Genomic DNA, 19,286 nt, shown 5'->3' on the forward strand with positions numbered 1-19,286 from the left:
TTTTCTCTTTTATTCCTATGAACTTGGTAATGATTAACAAACATAAACATCCTCCTACTTGCAGTACAGAAAAACAATCACATATAAAATTAAGACTCTCCATTACATGTCGCTTTTAAAACATATATTTCAAATTTAACATAATTCTTTCTTTCAACATCTTATTTGTATTTTTAATGATTCATCAATGTTCTTTTCTTTCTTTTTAGTTAGGATTAGGATTAACCCTATTTCTTTTCAAAACCCTCCAATTCATCAAGAAATTAATAAACACCCCAAAAAATTTCCCCTTCATCTCATCCTTCTGTCTTCCCCAGGAAGGCAAATTTATACATAGGTTGAACAAATATTATCATATAATAAATATTTCCCTGTTAATCATGTTGTTAAACAAGTCACATATTGCTAACACTTAAAGAAAAATCATGGAGGAAAAAAGTAGAAGAATGGTGTGTTCTGGTCTGCATTTGGACTTTGTATGATTCTTCTATGGAGATGGATATACTTTTTTTTGCTGAGGTTTATTTAAATGGGTGGTCTTTTATTATCTCTTCTTACAGGACATTGTTAGTAACATATAGAAATGCTAATTATTTACATGGGTTTATTTTGTATCCTGCTACTTTGCAAAAATTGTTGATAGTTTCAATTAAATTTGTAGTTCAATTGCTAGATAGTTTTATCTCTTTGTCCATTATGATTTTTTCAACCAACATATGAGTCTATTTGGTCAAAAAAGATAAAAGATGCAGACGTATTGTTACCCTTCTGTTTCTATTTCATGCATCATTCTAATTTCCATCCCCATCTTCCACCACCCACTCAAAAAAAAGAACCCTTAGACTCTACTCCTGGCTCTACTAGGCGTTTTTTGGTTTTGTTTTTGCTTTTCCTTATCAGGACCAGAATCTAACCTAAAAGACCATTCCAGATCATTTCTACATCATATGCTTCCCTGACCCTCTTTTTCAATATCCCTTGAATGTACTAGATTCTTCCCACTAGAATATAAGCTCCTCTGTGGCAGAAACTTTACTTTTTAATTTTATTTGTATCCCCAATGCTTAGTACAGTGCCTGACATATCATCAACACTTAAATCTATCTATATATTTATCTAAGTATTTGGAAAGAAGTCTTTCCTGGGGCTGATCTTCATTTTGTATTTTATTCAATAGCCCTTCCTAAAAAGCCTGCTAATTAGTATAAAGACAAGTTATTTCTCTGATGGTCTCTATCCCTCTGTCCCAATGAAGCAGGTTGGGAAAGAAATCATTAAGATAAGAAAATAAGCACATTCTTATAAAAATAAAGAATGCTGAATTTTGTCATAAAATTTAATTCAGCTGTCTCTTCTTAAAAAAAGGAACATGCTTTCCTGATTTATGGTAAGGCAACAATATAAGCTGCTTGGCTATGATCTGCATGCCTAGACATAGGAATCAGGTAGCATAGTAGGGTGAAAAGACTGCTAGATTTAGAATGAGGAGGCCATGATTCAATTTCGTTATTTATTCTGTAACCTATATGTAGGTAAGTCGGTGGTACAATGGGTAGAGTCCTGGATCTGGAGTAAGAAAGACTCAAGTTAAAATCTGGTCTTAGACAGTAGCTGTATAATACAGAGGAATTTACTTTAACACTTTCTGCCTTAATGCTTCATCTATAAAATGGGGATAGCACTTGATTAAGTGAGATCACAATTGTAAATCATTTGCACAGTTCTTGGCACATAGTGCTATATAAGTGTTACTTTTATTATTATTATTACTAACTTCCAAGGTTGTTGTGAAGATAAGATGAAATATTCATAAAGTACTCTGGGAACCTTATGTACTATGTCCATACTAGTCATCTTTGCCATCATCACCATTCTCATCACCACTTAAGGTAAACAGCTTCTCCAAAAAGCTAGAGGTTCCAGTGGATAAAGTGTTGGCCTTGGCATCAGAAAGGCTTTAGTTAAAATACTCAACTCACTAGATCCAGTCTCTTACTAACTATGTGACCCTGGGCAAATTATTCAAACTTGCTCAGTCTCTAAAATGTTTTCTTATCTCTAAAATAAATTAAAACAAAATCCACCACATAGAACTATTTCAAAGATAAAATGAGATAGCACATGTCAAATCAAATTTACAAGCACTGTTTCAGTATCTACTATGTTCCAGGCATCCTACTGTGGATACAAAGTAAAAAAATAATAATAATCTTTGTCTCAAAAAACTCACAGTATAACATATGTTGAAAACTTTAAAGAGCAATACAAATCCTAGTTATTTATTATTGTTATTATTATTAGTCCTGGGCTTCAGTTTCCTAATTTATAAAAAGGATGGGTTAACCTAGTAAGTCTTTAAGGTCATGTCTAGCTTTAAATCCTTTGTTCTTCCAATAAATGTGAACTAGTGTTGGGATTCTAACTTTCTGTGTAAACTTTTTTGATAATTTTTACAGTGTCTTTCAGCTCTACTATATTATGATTTCATAATCAAATGCAAAAGTAACTAAGAAGCAACTTTTTCAATGAGATGCTGAGTGTGATCTGCATTAACAGGTGTGAATTGGTGTTTCCCAACATGCACGTCCTGCTGTGATGCCATTTGTTCACTCTAGGATGCTTTCTTTCCACTCTGAGTACTGGGATCTTAATATAGTTATTTAAATATGTCCAAACTCAGTCCTGCACTTTCCACAAATGTGCACCAACACAAAGAATTCCTTGGAGCCTTTGATAATCAGGACCTTTGCTTAATTAGTCTGATCCTGTGTCCATTGGGGTTAATCGGATTCCGTTGTACTCTCAAATCCTCTTTGGCTCCTGCTGATTCTTTCACATGGCCAATTAAAATTGTAAAATATCATACACCATACTTATGGCTTTGTCATGTTCAAATATTTTGAACTACAGAGAACTCTCTCAGGGTGTGAGTGTGTGTGTGTGTGTGTGTGTGTTTGTTTGTTTGTTTTAAAGTATCAACTAAATCAGCACTCCAACAGGCACTTGTGCAAAACCCTGGGGTCATTTCAGTAGTCAGTAGGTGTCAGTTAATTTAGTCAAACACAATTCAAGGGCATCAAGCCTTCATCTGGCATGTTCAAATCAGGAGCAGCAGCTGGTGCAGAAAATAAAGACCATTTTCCAGGTTCCTCTTAAAGAAGAAGCATTTAGCATTTATCATAAAATATCCTCTGAAGGCTAATGCTGCCGCCCAGTTGAAAACACAATCAAAATATACAACATCCAAAAACAGCTGAGCTGCATGTGGGTCTCCAGGTAAAATTGAACTGTAAATTCAGTTTTGTTAAAAGACAAAAAAAGAGGAGACAGAGACAGAGCCAGAGGAATAAAAAAGAGAGAGAAACCGTGACAGAGACAGAGAAAGACAGAGACAGAGATACACAGACAGTGGGAGAGACAGTGACATATAGAGTAAGAAAGAAACAGATTGAGACATAATGAGACTTTTATGTTCCAGGGAAATCCCCAATTGTCAACCTGGCCTATTAGCCACAGTGGGGAAGGAATGACTACAGGTGCCTATCCTATCCCACCTTGTCAAATAAGGGTTTTTTCAGTATCAGAGGAATCCATAAATGAATGTAAGAACTGATTTTCATTAGGATGTTAAAGTATTTGATCTTTTTCAGCAACCAAGATCTTAGTACTTTACCAATAAGCTCAATTTTCTGTCAGATATATGAAATGACTGCTTGATATGCCCACAGCCTGTGATGCTTGGCTCTTTTTCTTCCTATTGATTTATCTGCTCACCTCTAAAGGAAGTCTTAGATTGCAGATCAATCATGCAACAGAAGTGAGCTTTTTTGCAAAATGGTACCTTAGATCTTTGATTGACAGCCACCTTGGACCCAAACTGCCTGGGCAAGATGAGGCAGTACATATTACCTGTATTCAACATGCCTATAAAGCTCATTTTTCTTTTTGCTGTTCCATTTTAATTTTAGTGAAAAAAATTTAGGAAAGTTTTCCTATAAATCAACAAACTTGATTAATTACTATTTACCCAAAATGCATCAATCATTTTTTTTGAGAATCTATTATTGAACTATAAGGTCCTTAAAGGGGGGGGTGGCTACTTCTTAATGATCTTTTTCACCTCCTACATACCTAATGCCTGGGTATATCTTTTATGTAAGAGGCACCCAAAATTCTTGGTTGAATTCAATAAAAGGAGGTAGTATAGTATAGTGTGAAAAGTATTGAATTTAGAATCAGGGAACCTGAGTTCTTTTAGCTTGTGACTTCTGCTGATGTGACCTTGGGAAAATCACTACACTTGTTTCCTTATCTGTAAAAAAAAATAATAATCTAGAAAGTTCTTTCCCTCTTATATGGTTCACCTACTTTTCTTGATATCTACATAATATCTACATAATAAATCTCATCCACTAATGCCCCAGCTCTTCCTCATCCTCTCTGTGTCACAAAAGACATTCCCAAGGTGGCCAATGCTTAAATTACGTATTTCATATTTCACTTTTCTGTTCATTTTCTGGTGGTAACTTTCTTTGTTTATTCTTCTAGTGTTAGTTCTGTGGCTGTTTTTAATGTTCTCCTCTACTCATTTCACTGTTTATTCTCTTGTGTATTTCTTTCAAAGTTTAAAAAAATAATCAGCCTGTTCATCATTTCTTATGTTATAGTAGTATTTCATCATAATACTATATTGCAATTTTTTCAGCCGTTCCCTAATTGATGGGCATGCCTTCAGTTTCTAACTCTTTGAAAGGTACATGTGGGTATTTCTACTCTTTCCTTGATCTCCTTGGGAAACATTCAGTAAATATTGCTGAGTTAAAGGGCAAACACAATTTTTTAACTCTGGATGTAATTCCAAGTTGCTCTCCAAAATGGTTGGTCAGTTCATAGATCCATCAACAACTGCATGTGTCTTTGTTTTTCCACATCTCCTCCAACATTTGTCCCTTTGCCCTTTTGTCTTAGCCAGTCTGATGGGTTTGAGGTGATATGTCACAGTTGTTTTGGTTTGCATTTCTCTAATCAGTTGTAATTTAGAGTATTTTTTCATATAAGTATATATGACTGGTTTCTTCATCTGAAAATTGTTCATATCTTTTGCAAATTTATAAATTGGTCACCCTCCTATTCAAAATAAACTCCAGTGTTTCTCTATCACCTAGGATCAATATAAAATCTTTTGTTTCAGGGAATATGGAAATATGCATTGGATGATAGTACTGATATAAAATATATCGAATTATTTACTGTCTCAGGAAAGAGGGAGAAGAGAAAGGAGAGAATTTGGATAGCAAAATGTCAGAAAGCAATTGCCAAAAAGCAATAGACAAAAAAAAGAGATTTAAAGTCAAGATCACTGGCATACAAAAATAATAAATAAAATACACAAAGTCATTTAATATTCAAAGCTCTTTGCAACCTAGCCCCTTCCTCCCTTTCCAGCCATCTTATATATTATTCTCTCATCACACCTCACCTGAACTTATTTTGTGATCCTGTGCAACCAGACTCTTTCCTGTTCTTCAAACAAAGCACAACATTTCCAGATTCTTGTCATTGTCACTGGCTGTCCTTCATTCCTGGACTAGTTCTCTCCTCAGCTCCATTTCCTGAGTTCTTTCAAGTTCATTCTATGAGGTACCTTTCCTGATACCCTTAAATGTTATGCCTTCATTTTGTTGATCATCTCCAATTTATTCTTTATATTTCTTCTTTGCACATATTTCTCTGCATGAGAATCCTCATTAGACTCTGAGTTCCTTGAAAGAAGGTTCAGTCTTTTGCTTTTCTTTGTATTACCCAAAATGGGTGCTTAGTAAATGCTTATTGAATGAGTACCAAATAGAGCATAGATTAATCCAGGCAAACTTGCACCTGGGTCCCTAACTACATTTTACACTGTGTTTCTTTACCTTTATAAATATTTATCAACATTCTTAGCTAGATGTAGCTAACATGGTAGATGACATTATTTGAAGAGCTCTGGAAGTCTTTGGTCTCCATTAGTTTAGGGCTAGGATAGATTTAGAATTAGGAGGGACCTTAAATGTTATTAAGTCATACTTGTTCATTTTAGAAATGAGAAAACTAAATGTCAAATAAATTACAAAACTAATAAATATCTGGGGTGGGATTTCAACTCAGATCTTTCTGAATCCAAGTCCATTGTTCTATTCACTACCCTAGAGGTGTCAAACACATGGCTTTTAAGTCACATGCACCTCACAACACACCCAAGTACTCTCTGAAACAGATTAAGATGTAACTTGGGCCCATGTAGGTGGTTCAGTAAAAAGAAAGCCAGGTTTACAGATGGGAGATCCTGAATTCAAATCTGGTCTCAAATACTTTCTACTTGTTTGACCCTGGACAAGTCCCTAAATCTCAATTGCCTAGCCCTTCCCTCTCTTCTGCCTTGGAGCCAAGTTTCATTATCCACTCTAAGATAGAAAGTAAGGGGTGAACAATGTAATTGGGACATATTTAACAAAATAAGTAAGAATATACAAATAAAATTTAAAAACAAACAATAAAACATGTAATAATATTGAATGTTCTAAGTCAATAGATAATTCATGGGGATCATTATATTCAGTTTAGTGGCCCCCATTTCTATTTGAATTTGAAACCATTGCACTTTACCACTTCAGAAGTTTCTGCATTAAAGATGACTATTACTGACAAGAAAATTAGACAAAGTTTGGTCAGAACTTATTTGGATACAACAAGCTTTAAGTGAAATAGAAAATCCTTACCTGGCAGCCCTGAAAAAAAAAAGTCTACTTTATATTTTGGTAAAGTTTAAATATCAGTCTTCCAAATCACTGGAAGTGTCATTCTAAGGTACTTTAAATTTACACTTTAAGTTTGTTTTGTTAATTTGTAATGTGTCTTATGTTTATAATATTTTTTTTGGAGTTTAGGAACAAAATACCTCTCTGATACCATATTGATTTTGTACATTGAATAACTATCTACTCCTTTATTTGATACAAATCTGGGCATAAGTATAATGTCTAAGATATAAGTAAAATTTTCCACAGGGCAGCTGGGCAGAGGTTTAACAAACCAAAGAATTAGTGGCCAGGTTCTTTCAGGACTTAACACTAATTTAAACTACATGGTTGAGTCTGAAATAAAATGAACCTTTCAGGGAAAATGAAGTGTTACTCAAGTTTAGATAAGAAATGTTTCAGGGAAGTAGGTAGTAAAACTGCTTAAAGAGCACTGAAGGAATTATACACTAGAAATTTAAAGCAGAAAAAAAAATTATTACCTGCTTGGGGGCAAGGACTGAAGAGAAACATTTCAGAGGTGAGATTTGAGCTGGCCTTAAAGGATGAACAGGATTTGTATAGTCAACATATTTTTAAGAAAGATAAAAAATGTATTAGGGTCATAATGTTATTAACCTTGGTCTAAAATGCCACTGAAACCAAAAGTGAGAGTATAGCATACTGGAAATATCAATGGCCAACCCCTTTCAAGGAATCCTACAGACTGCCAAGTAAGCTTCTGTTCTTCTTTTTTCTCTTACTAAAATCATATTTTATCTAAAGTTGCCAAAATGATCAGGGACAGTAGTGGTAGGTTGGAGAGGAGAAGAAAAACTTTGAAAAGCATTGTACTTAATCCCATGTAAGATACAAAGGAAAGTATTTATCATGGACCTTGCCCTCAAAGAATTTATAATCTTAGGAAAACTAATGGCATAAAAATGTAAATCAATAAAAGATAATATATAGTAAAAATTTAGTAAAACTACTTCAGGGATTTTTTGCATTACCTACCATATTTGGTACTAAGGAAAAGTAAGAAAAAGAAAAGCTTAGATCTCTACATTTAATAGGGGAGAAAAGGCATACAAAAATATTTCACAAAATAAGACATGAGAGGTGCAAATTTCCTAATCTACTCCAGGCAACTCACTAAATCTAATAATTTGGAGATAGTTGATCTTCTATGGCAGAAGTTTATTGGTAGTTTCGTGGGTGACTCAATGAATAGAGAACCAAACCTGTAGATGGGACGTGTTGAGTTCAAACCTGGCTTCATATTCTTCCTAGCGGTGTGACTGAACAAGTTGCTTAACTCCAGTTGTCTAGCCCTGCCTAATCATCTTCCTTAGAACTGATTCTTAGCACCCATTCTAAGGCAGGAAGAAAGAATATTTTTTTTAAATTATAAGTACACACATATAATAAATAACTCAATTCTAATATAGGAAGCAGAAATTGGGCTGCATAAAACCACACAGTGATAGAGAACATGATTGCTATTGTTATTTCTTCACATATCTCTTAAAGACAGAATTTAACAATCCAGCAGGCATGAAGGGCCCTGTCTTATACATTTGACTCAGTTCTCTATATGTTAGAAAAATGAAACTTTTGACAGAGAGTTTTCCTTTAAATATTTACCTTAGTTTGTTATTTGCCTTGGTTACATTGTTTTTGTTTGTTTAGAAACTTTTTATTTATTTTAATGTAATTGTATCTATTGTACATCTAAAATTGTTTTCTATGTCTTGTTTTGACATGAAAATATTCCATTATGCATAGGTCTCACAGGTAAACTATTTCATACTTCCCTAATTTAAGGTATCATTTTTTATTTCTAAATCATGTATTCAATTAGAAGTTACTTTTGCATAAGGCATGAGCTGTTGGTCTATGCCTAATTTCTGGTATACTCTTTTTCAGTAGATTTTGTCAAATAGGAAGTTCTTCTTTTAAAAGTTTAGATCTTTGGGTTTGTCAAACACTAGGTTACTATGCTCATTTACCCTTGCATGTTGAGAGCCTAATCTATTCTACTGCTCCTTCACTCTATTTCTTTTCTAGTAACAGATTGTTGTACTTTATAAGTTATGCTTTATAAGATAGTTTTCATTCTAGAATCCACCTCTTCATATTTTTTTCATTAATTCCTTTGATGTTCTAGGTGTTTTGTTCTTCCAACTGAAATTCATTATTATTTTTCATTGTTCTATGAGATAATTTTTGGGCAGTTTGATTGGTATGACATTGAATAAGTAAACGTTTAAGAAGAATTGTTGTTTTTATTATATTGGCTTGCCTACTAATGAACAATTAATGTGGTTTTTTCCAGCTGTTTAGATCTGATGTTGTGTGAAAAGCTTTTGTAATTGTGATCATATTGTTCCTGGGTTACTTAGGTATATTTCCAGGTATATTATGCTGTCTACAGTTATTTTAAATGGGATTTCTCTTTCTATCTCTTGCTGTTGGCTTTACTGATAGTACAGAGAAATGCTAATGATTGTTATTGGTTTATTTTATATCTTGTAACTTTGCTAAAATTGTTAATTGCTTCAGCTAATTTTTTGGTTGATTCCCAAGATTTTTTTTTAAGTATACCATCATATCATCTGTAAAGAGTGATAGCTTCATCACCTCATTGACTATTCTAATTCCTTCAATTTCTTCTTCTTCTCTTATTGCTATAGCTAGCATTTATAGTACAGTGATCTCTTACCTATTGCTGGAGTTCCATTCCAGCAACCCCTGAGATAGGTAAAAATCCAAGAAGTAGCAGGAGAGCAAACAGACCAATTCTACAGTCACTGAGCCAATTAGAGCCCGGGAAACAGAACTCAACATTATGGTTGGTCAGCCAATAGTGTTCCATGTACAATCTAACATTGGCAAACTTGCACAAGTAGTAGTGGCATACTGCATTTCCATTGTGTGCAGCATGGTATTCAACCACAAAATTCCATGATATAATGAAAACATCAAGATATATATATATATATATATATATATATGTGTGTGTGTGTGTGTGTGTGTGTGTGTGTGTGTATGTACATATATATATATATATATATATATAAAAACCTATAATACAGTGAAGCCACAATAAGTGAACCATGAAGCTAAGATAAGTGAACCATGATATAGCAAGGGACGATAGTATAATATTGAATATTAGTGGTAATAATGGATATCCTTGTTTCACTCCTGATCTTTGATTTTATTGGGAAGGCTTCTTGCTTATCCTCAGTACATGGTATTTATGGTAGCAACAAGTTGGAAATTGAGAGGTTGTCTATCCATTGGGAAATGGCAGAACAAATTATGGTATATGATAATTATGGAAATTTATTGGACTATAAGAAATAACAAGTAGGAAGATTTCAGAAAGTATGGAAAGACTTACATAAACTAATGCAAAGTGAAGTGAGTAGAATCAGAACATTGTAAACAGTAACAGCAATATTTCTTGATGAACAAATGTGAATGACTTGGTTATTCTCAACAATGCTATGACATATCTACCTTCCAAAAAAGAACTAATGAATTTTGAATGAAGACTGAAACATACTATATTTCATTTTATTTATTTATTTATTTAGAATAGAATCTACACCATCTCAGGAAAGGGAAAAGGGAGGGAAGGTCAGAAGAAGGGAGATAATTTGGAACTCAAAATTTAAAAAATGAATATTAAAAATGTTTTTACATGTAGTAAGGGAAAATATCCATTAGGGATATTGGTCTAGAGTTTCTTTCTCTGTTTTTGTTCTTCCTGGTTCATAAGGCCCTCTCAAAGAAATAGATACAATTATTGGATTCTTCAAATATAACTCCATTCCAAATATAACTCCCCAAACTCCATTGGGGCATGATCAGCTAAGCCAGCTAGTTTCATGTATGAGCTCATGACTCAGCATGATACACATGTATTAAACTATGAATTATACAAATATGTTTTGTGTAAAAGTTAAATTTTTCACTAAAAATTTAACATAATTTTAAAAAATATAATGTGGGGGACAGGGACATTTTTAAATGGATATTTAAAATGAACAAATGGGAACATTAAATTAAAAACCATTGCCTTTATAGAAATAGTCTAATGGAGAATTTTCTTCCCACACAATCTCAGAGGACATATAATGACCTTAAAGCTAATCCAATTGAATCATACTGTTTAGCAGCAGTGGGACATGTTCTGAGGCAAAAGGGTTAATTATAACTCACAGGGGATGTGTTTCAAGGAAAAACTGCATGCATATTCCTAATAGGTACACTAGTAAAATGCTAACAGTCAAACAAAGTTAATCTATGACTGTTCTGTAGCTGTCTGAATGAAGAATCATTTTCATTCACTTCATAAGTTACAGCTCATGCTAATCCTAGCCTGCCATGCAGCTTCACAAAGGAGCAGGTCCTACAGGTGCCTCCTGCTTATCCGGCGGCCTATGATATATGACTTACTGGCTGCCACTAATGCAAAATGGAGAGTTTTGCTGAGGGAACATATTTACAGTGATGACTGCTGAGAAGTGCAGTTTTTCCATGAGCCGTGTAAGATTTCTCCCTCCAGAAAGTACTGGATTGCAATGCAGATTTCCTATGCCTGCTCACACATCTCTTTGAGAAGATTAGCCTTTTCTTTTATGTCTCCACTAACAAAATAAAAACAAATGAACTGACCATTCCATCTCTCTAAAGCTCATGGGGGATTTTGTAAAAGTGGTCCAGAAGGTTCATTGCAAATGTTATGGGACTTAGCTAACACTTGCATAATCCTGTGATTGTTCTAACACTTGAAGGTTCTGTGTATGTAAGTTTGTTTGGGTATATGTGTGTGCCTGTGTTAGGGAGAAAGTTGTTCAAGAAAGGACATGATACTACTTTAATTCCCAACCTTCATCCCTGGTAACAATGAACTATTCTTTACTCACAGAATTTTTAATTTGTCAAACGAAGGGGCAAGACTTCATTAATCTTTTGATATACATTTATTAAATACCTAATATGTGTCAGATAATGTGATAAACAAATACCCAAAGAAAAAGCAAATGTCCCTGTACTCAAGGACCTTACATTGCAACTATAGTGGAAACAACATATACATATATCAGTATATATAAGAAATATACACATATGTATGTGTATGTACAAATACACATATAATGGGGTGATGGAGCTGGCCATGTATGATGGTTTATTGTCAGAGGCCAGTACATCTGTGTCACTGGATTGGGCTCCATACTGAGTTCAATAAATTAGGGAACTTCCCTTCTTAATCCTGTTACATTTTTACTTCAATTGCCCTTATTAAATAGAAAATTAATAGAAAGAGATGTACTAGCATGAAGTATGAGGAGGAGATCAGGAAAAGACTTATGTTGAAAATGTCACTGGAACTGAACTTGGAAGAAAACAAATGCTATTAAGATGAAGGAAACCATTCAAAATATAGGGAACAGCCAATGCAAGAAGATCAGAGTATTATGTTTGAGGAACAGCAAGGAGAGTCATCTATAAAAACCAAACATTCAATAGACTTTTATTGTGTCTTATTTACCAGGTACTGTACTAAGCACTAGGAATTCAATGATGAAGCTATATAGATTCTGCTCTTAAAGAGTTTAATTCTAATGAAAGAGACAATTTGAGTATATCCAAGACATGTATAGACAGAAACAAGTCAATTCTGTATACTGGGGCAAACACAACTATTCTGATTCATTGACAGGATCTGGCACTTTGGGATGATGGGTCAAACCTCATGTGATCTCTTGATCCTCTCTTCCCCACTAAGGAATAAGTCTGAAAAAATATGTAACTCTTGATCCCTCTTCTGGAATTCTTCTGGAATGCATTATATTTAACTTCCTTTTTTCGAGACTTCCTATAATGGTAGGGGAGGAACTTCAGACACATGTATTGTCTAGGCTAGCATGAACCTGCCCTTTGGCAAATGATTGCTTCACAAAATTACTTTGTTTTCATGAGTATTAATAGGAGTTATTGGAATTATTAATTTATTTAAGTTGTCAATGCATTCGTTATCTTGTATTTAAGCATTTCTTTTTGTGTGGATGATATGCATAGTTGTCCTACACTTATTCTACAATGTAATGAAGTATATTTCTACTCCTTTTTGAGGAAACCCTAGATAGGAGCAAAACTAATTTTTATTTAATATTTCCCAGAATTCCAGATTTGGGAGGAGCTACAAGGAGTCAAAGTTTGAGAACATGAGCCTTTCTCTTTAGGGGCCAAGATACCCTGGAAATAAACATTCCATACACATAAATGTCTCCATATCTCCATGAGTCACTGGAGTAGAAAGATACCAGACTAATGAAATGAGTTGAAGGACCATGCAAGCATTTATGTGGTGTATTTCAAGCAGTCCTTGAAAGTATATTCCTACCCATACAAAATCATCTCCTCCCAGGAGCCTGTTATGATGATTGAAATTCTACATTGTATTCAATCCGTTAGGCTTGGAGAATGTTTCAATATTCTAGAATATTATTAAAGTGAAAATATAGTCCTAGCTCCATTGTGGGGCAATGACTGTAGGTAGAGAGAGACATTGATCATGACAACTAAAAGCAAATCCTTGTGAAATATAGCATAGCCTTGGTAGGGAGCAGTAAGAAAAAGAAAGATAATAAAAAAGGGAAGCAGTTGAAAAAGTAGAACGGTATGGGGGGGGGGAGGAAAATTGTTGCAAATTCACCAAGCTGTATATAACAGCCTTAGTTGGATCATAACTCTTATTTCCTTACTCAAGGATTTTATGAGGATCAACTATGTAAAGCACTTAGCATAGTGTCTGGCACACAGATGTTGTTGTTGCTCGTCTTTCATTTTTCAAAGACCAATGACATCACAATGAGTGATATCATGACTTAGGTGTGATTTGGATTTTAGTGAGGCAGAGTTGCACAAAGCCATCAGCTTTACTCTTTCTTTCAGAATCACTGAAGTTCAGCAGCAAGACAAAAGTCAGGATGACTGGTGACAGCCCAGGATTCAGTGAATGACCTTGCCAATTTCAACCTCCTACCAAATTATTAATATTCCACAATACTTGCTTTTGTTACCTACATGGCCATTGGAACAAATTGCTCTTATCCATTCATTCTCACATGCTTGGGGTAAATATTACCTATTTCATTAAGCAGGTTTAAAGTCTGTCAACTACCACAACTTAGTTTTGAAAGCAGTATGTTTTCTGAGTTCTGTGCAAGCTACAACTTCTTGGAGCCATAGTTGGGAGCTGGGTGACAGATGGACACCAAAAATGTGTGAGTAACACTGAAAAGGGCTTCACAAGCCCTCTCACTAAAGGTGCTAATCCTCCCTGAATATTCAGTACTTTGTAGGTAATTAATAAATGCTTATTCCTTCCCTCCTTTCTATAGTCACAAGATACTTCCCCCCCCCTTTCTCTAGATGCTTTCCTTTCAGAAATTGGCTGTTTTCATAATTGATGTCATAATACAGCAGATGTAATTTAAGGCAAGGTGTAAATCACTAGTCAACTGTGAAATCACCATAACACATTGAACCTAGCAATACCAGGATATTGTCTTCATTTGTACTTAAGATGTCAACAAGCCTAAACTAATTTCTTTCCATTGATTTAAATCAATAGTGTCTGCTTTTGTTAATTTTATTTTTATCATTGAATAAGAGTATAGAGGAAATAGCCTTCATTTATCATGTCTAATACCTGTCACAGCTATGTTAGGGACTTTAAAAATGATCTTGATCAACTTTATACCATATCCAATTGACCATGCATGTGGATAGATATTCAGGGACCATTAAACTTCCTTTAGATGCAGGTAGTATGGCAACAATTATTGAAACCACTTATGATAAAGTGAGAAAAATACTTTCTTCCATAACAATGATAAAGAAGCAATGAGGTTTTGTGTCTCTGTCATTCAGGCCACCATACTTACATCTTAGGAGATACTGAAAATTTCTTATCTCTGTGGATTTTAACAATTTTGCCCTTTGATCTCTAGTATTTGTTCATTTCCTCACTTTCATTGGTGAAGTAAGATCAAAGTCACTAGAGAAAGTAGCCACATTGATGATATCACATATCCATTGAAGCATTGGGAAGCTCATCTCTATTTCAGGAAATCCTTTAAGACCCTTCCTAAGGGGATTTCACACACTCAGATGCATTCATCTTTGTGTCAGAAGAGATGTACCTAGAGTGCTGAGACACAGAAAGGCTTTACTTTCAGAGAGAAGATTCGAAAAAAAAAATGGATCCAACACAAAATCCACTAAAAGTCATAGGCAGATACTGAACTTCCTTTGAGAACTAGTCTATAATTCTAAAAAGGAAGATGGTAGAAATCAAAGATTTAGTTCTTATATTGTTTGGCCTTATATAGAACAAACAAACTCTAGGACATTGCACTACCACTCAGGTGAATTAAGCTTAAATTGTTAGTTACAAGATTCAGGCATTTATTGTTGCAAAATTTGTTGTTAATGCAATGGCACACTTCAAATAAACTGGGTGAGAAGAGTTTGGGATTTTGTGTGCAGTAAGTCAGTAAATCCATATTCTTTACTTAGAGAGATACTGTCATTTCATCATGATATACTTTTTCAATCAAGTGGCACCAATATCATAGCTATTATCATTTAATTAATAAACAAGCTTTAATATGAAGCTTCTAATATGTGCCAGGTACTATACTACTTACTAGAAATAAACCAAATAAAATAATTCTTACTTGCAAGGATCTCACTCTAACAGAGAAGCCCATAAATATAGATATGAATATATGTGGAATAAATATGAAATATATTTAAGTTACCTCAGGAGTAAGGGCATTAGTAATTTTGTGAAAGGAATGTATTTGGGGCAGGAAAAAAGTTTGATGTAGAATGTGATGCTTGACCTACATCTTGAAGAAAGACTATTGTTTTAAGGGGTTTTTTTGGGTGAGGAAAAGGGGGTTGATATCCATGGAATCTAAAATTTATAAAAGGTCCTTATGCTCCAAACAATTGAGAATCATTGTGTAGACCATTGTTGAAGCGATAATGTAAAAATAAAATAGTCAATGCAAGAAGCCTTTATGGAGATTGGGTGTTCCTATCATAGCATCTCAATCCTGAAAGTTATCACAAGAAGTTAACTAGTCAAGCTGGAGAGCAGAATCCTGCCTAAGACAAAGTGAATTAATATAGAATCAGTAGAAAACCAAATAAGAAACTAGTAATCTAATCAAATATCTTAAAGAAAGAAATATACCCCCTTTTATGTACCCCAACTTTAAAAATTCAGGATAGTAGTCATAAGATTTGGGGGATGATGATCTACTCTTATTAAAGTCAGAAAGTGATGTTCTCATAAGGCAGAGATATGAAAGACATTATAGTTAGAAGACAATTGATTAATGGAGACATAGATAATACAAGTTCTGTGGCACAATCTATTATTTGAGAGTTTAATAATTTTGAAACTCATGTACAATACTGAGTGATAGTAGCTTATAAAATTGCAATCAGATAAGGCCAGAATCATCTGTAGGGGTATGGGATGTCCAGAATAAATTGTGCTTAGGGTCCTTATTACACAAATGACATATGTAAAGAGTTAAAAAAAAACAGATAAAATTTTCATCAAGAGTAATTTTAAAGAAGAACAAAAGGGAAGAGATACCATAAAATGAAATAACATGCTCCCTGATGGTTATATGTAGCAGAGGCATCAAGTTGAGCCAGGGGGGTAGTTGAATCTGTAAGTTTAAAAATGAATGATAAGTACTTTTTGCATTAGCTGGTGTTATCAGTCCAATTTCCCTTGTAGTAATAATGTACACACATCCCAAAGTGAAGATGCCACTTAGGTGTCAGCTTTTGGGCAGAACCAAATCCAAATCTGTATGATTACATTTCTAAAGTTTGAATCTTCACATTCAAAATAAGGAGGTGAAATTAGGTCATTATGGAATTCCCTTCTAACTCTGATAATAAATAATGGTAAATTATTCCCAAACAGATGAGAATATACTTTGTTTTCAAAACACAAAGAGATTTCTCAACCTCCAGTGCATTTAAATGCATACTTGTTTTTCTGGTCAAGAAGAATTCACTCTCATAACCTCAAAGACAGTGCTCCTAGGCTATCAAAATAGATTCTCAAATGGGGAAATTCCTGAAAAAAAAAACAAAACCAAAATATATGGCATATAACTGTAATGTAATGTGTTGTGCTGTAAAAATGACGAATATGAAGAATTCATATGCACTGATTAAAAGTCAAATACACAGAATCAGGAAAACAACAAGAACAATGGCTGCAACAATTACAAATAAAGAAATAAAAGGAAATATTAGAAACTGATTATAATTACTTAATTTTACTGAAATTATAATAACAATGCTTGTCTTCAAAGAATAGATAGAGAAGAACATTTCTTTGGAAAGAGGGAGAATCAATGTTTATAACATTATAAGATTTTTTCCAATATTAACTAGTTTTGTAAAACTTTATATTTTGTTCATATCAATATCTATATCTATAATTTATCTATCTATCTCTATATACATATGAAGAATGGTTAAATGGGAAATAGTAGGTGGCTAGATACAGCATAACCTGTGGGTTAGGTATAAATAAATTTTTTCCCATTTTCCTTTATATTAATTAGAATAGTCCAAGCAATAATTGATGTCATTATTGTGGGTTTCCTTTCAAGGATAAGTTTTAAGTACTAAAACATTAGTTGTTTTGCTTTTGAATTCCACATGCTAGCCCGTGTACAGGGAATTCAACTTAATATTTTATTACTTCACATGGAAACAGAAAAGAAATAATATCACCTAAATTTCAAGGGTATAAAAGGGTTATTTATCCTAAAAGTGGAGATTATCTAGAAGTGAATTTGCAAGTGAAGAGTCTTAAGTCAATCAAATCCCAACTCTCACTGTTAGGTAGGAAATTTCAACAGATATTAGAAGTACTCCCCCAGATATTTATCCATGTTTCTAACATCACCCTTGTAATTACTATCAGAGGCATCAACCCTTATTGACAAAGGATGGACCATTCACACCAGTACCACCAAAAATCTGACCAACTCTCAGCACAAGAGCCCATGGAACAATAGTATACATTGACCTTGTCATTTTTCTTTCCAGATGTTGTAGCTATAACATCCTCAGCAACCACAGCTGCTGAAGATACAGAAAAAAAAGGTTACCAGCAAAGTCCTTGGCACTATCAAATGATTTGGTACCAGAGACAGATATGGCTTTATTAATGGAAATACAATTAAAGAAGTTATATTTACATATTTTTTTTGCTGATATATTGTATGGACTACAGGGAGCTTTTCACCTGAGTTAAAGTTGAAACCTCTTGTATGTTTTTGTCTCTCCCATTAGAATATGAATTCAAAGAGAGCTTAGGCTGTCTGTCTTTTCTCTTTGTATCCTTAGTTCCTTACTCAGTTCTTTGTATAGAGTAATTCTTTTAAAAAATTACTTTTCTTTCATTCATTCATGCATCCAGTCATTCTAGAAGCATTTATTAAGGGTCATTCTTTGAGTTAGCCTCTAGGTGTACAAAGGTAAAAGTGAAATAGTGCCTATCCTCAAGGATTGTATATTCTACTAGCTAAATACAACATATATGAGCATATACATATTTTAGGAATATGTATATATTATGTAAATATATCCCAAACAATGAATTTCTATATAATTGCTACATTTTATTGTTATATTTATAATTATCTTTTGGGAGTGGAGAATATGGAAGGGAGGTTTGGTTTGTCTCAAGCAAGCCATATATATACAAATTATCTCTTCACAACAACCTTGAGTTGTTGAGTTATTTAATAGTAGTGAATAAAGTATTACTATCTTCATTTTGTAGCCGAGGAAATTAAGTCTCTGAGAGGTCATCTCAAATTTCCTATATACTTTCCACTATTTTACCCTGCTTCTCAGTTGACAGGATAGGGAAAAAATGAGTCAACCTGAAAAGCATAACTAAAATAAAAACATAAGATGGCGGGTTTTGGAGACATGAGTATAGTGAAGGGAAATCAACAAAAGATGATCTACTCCCTACATATTTCCTGTTGTGAATTATCTGGAAGAGAAAAGCATTAATGATAAATCATATTTATTTAGTACATCTTGGTAGGTAAACTGATAAGTAGATTGTTATGTAATTTATTGTACTTTTATGGCTTTTTTTTGTGTGTGTGTGTTGGGCTCTGTGATGAATGAACACTTTAGATACAAATACAAGCAAGAAAGATAGGTCTTGTCCTAACAATGATTACATCATAAGATGGTAAGAAAATATAGTGAGGGGTGTGGGAAAACCATTTGGACTCAGGCAGAGATATAGTGAGGAGAAAGTACAGTGTGGCATGGAGGCTTGACTTTAAGCAGCAGTTCGCCTATCAAGGCTAGAAGACCTAGGAGGGTAGACTAAGGTTCCAGGGGAGTGGGAAATGC

At 33.9% G+C, this 19,286-nt stretch overlaps 1 protein-coding gene and 1 long non-coding RNA gene across 3 annotated transcripts in view; one reads left to right on the plus strand and one right to left on the minus strand.

Annotated features, from left to right (window-relative positions):
- The window catches only part of MACROD2 (mono-ADP ribosylhydrolase 2), a 2,426,984-nt gene that overhangs the window by 717,190 nt on the left and 1,690,508 nt on the right, over window positions 1-19,286 (minus strand). The window lies entirely within an intron of this gene.
- On the plus strand, window positions 13,657-18,109 carry LOC103104336 (uncharacterized). Of its 2 annotated transcripts, none has more exons than XR_459124.3 (2): window positions 13,657-14,080; window positions 17,955-18,109. It is a non-coding gene; the product is annotated as an uncharacterized LOC103104336 (long non-coding RNA). The 2 variants fall into 2 exon arrangements; XR_008917610.1 differs by having other exon boundaries at window positions 13,657-13,930.

This window comes from Monodelphis domestica, chromosome 1 (assembly GCF_027887165.1).
Source record: "Monodelphis domestica isolate mMonDom1 chromosome 1, mMonDom1.pri, whole genome shotgun sequence".
Taxonomy (NCBI): domain Eukaryota; kingdom Metazoa; phylum Chordata; class Mammalia; order Didelphimorphia; family Didelphidae; genus Monodelphis; species Monodelphis domestica.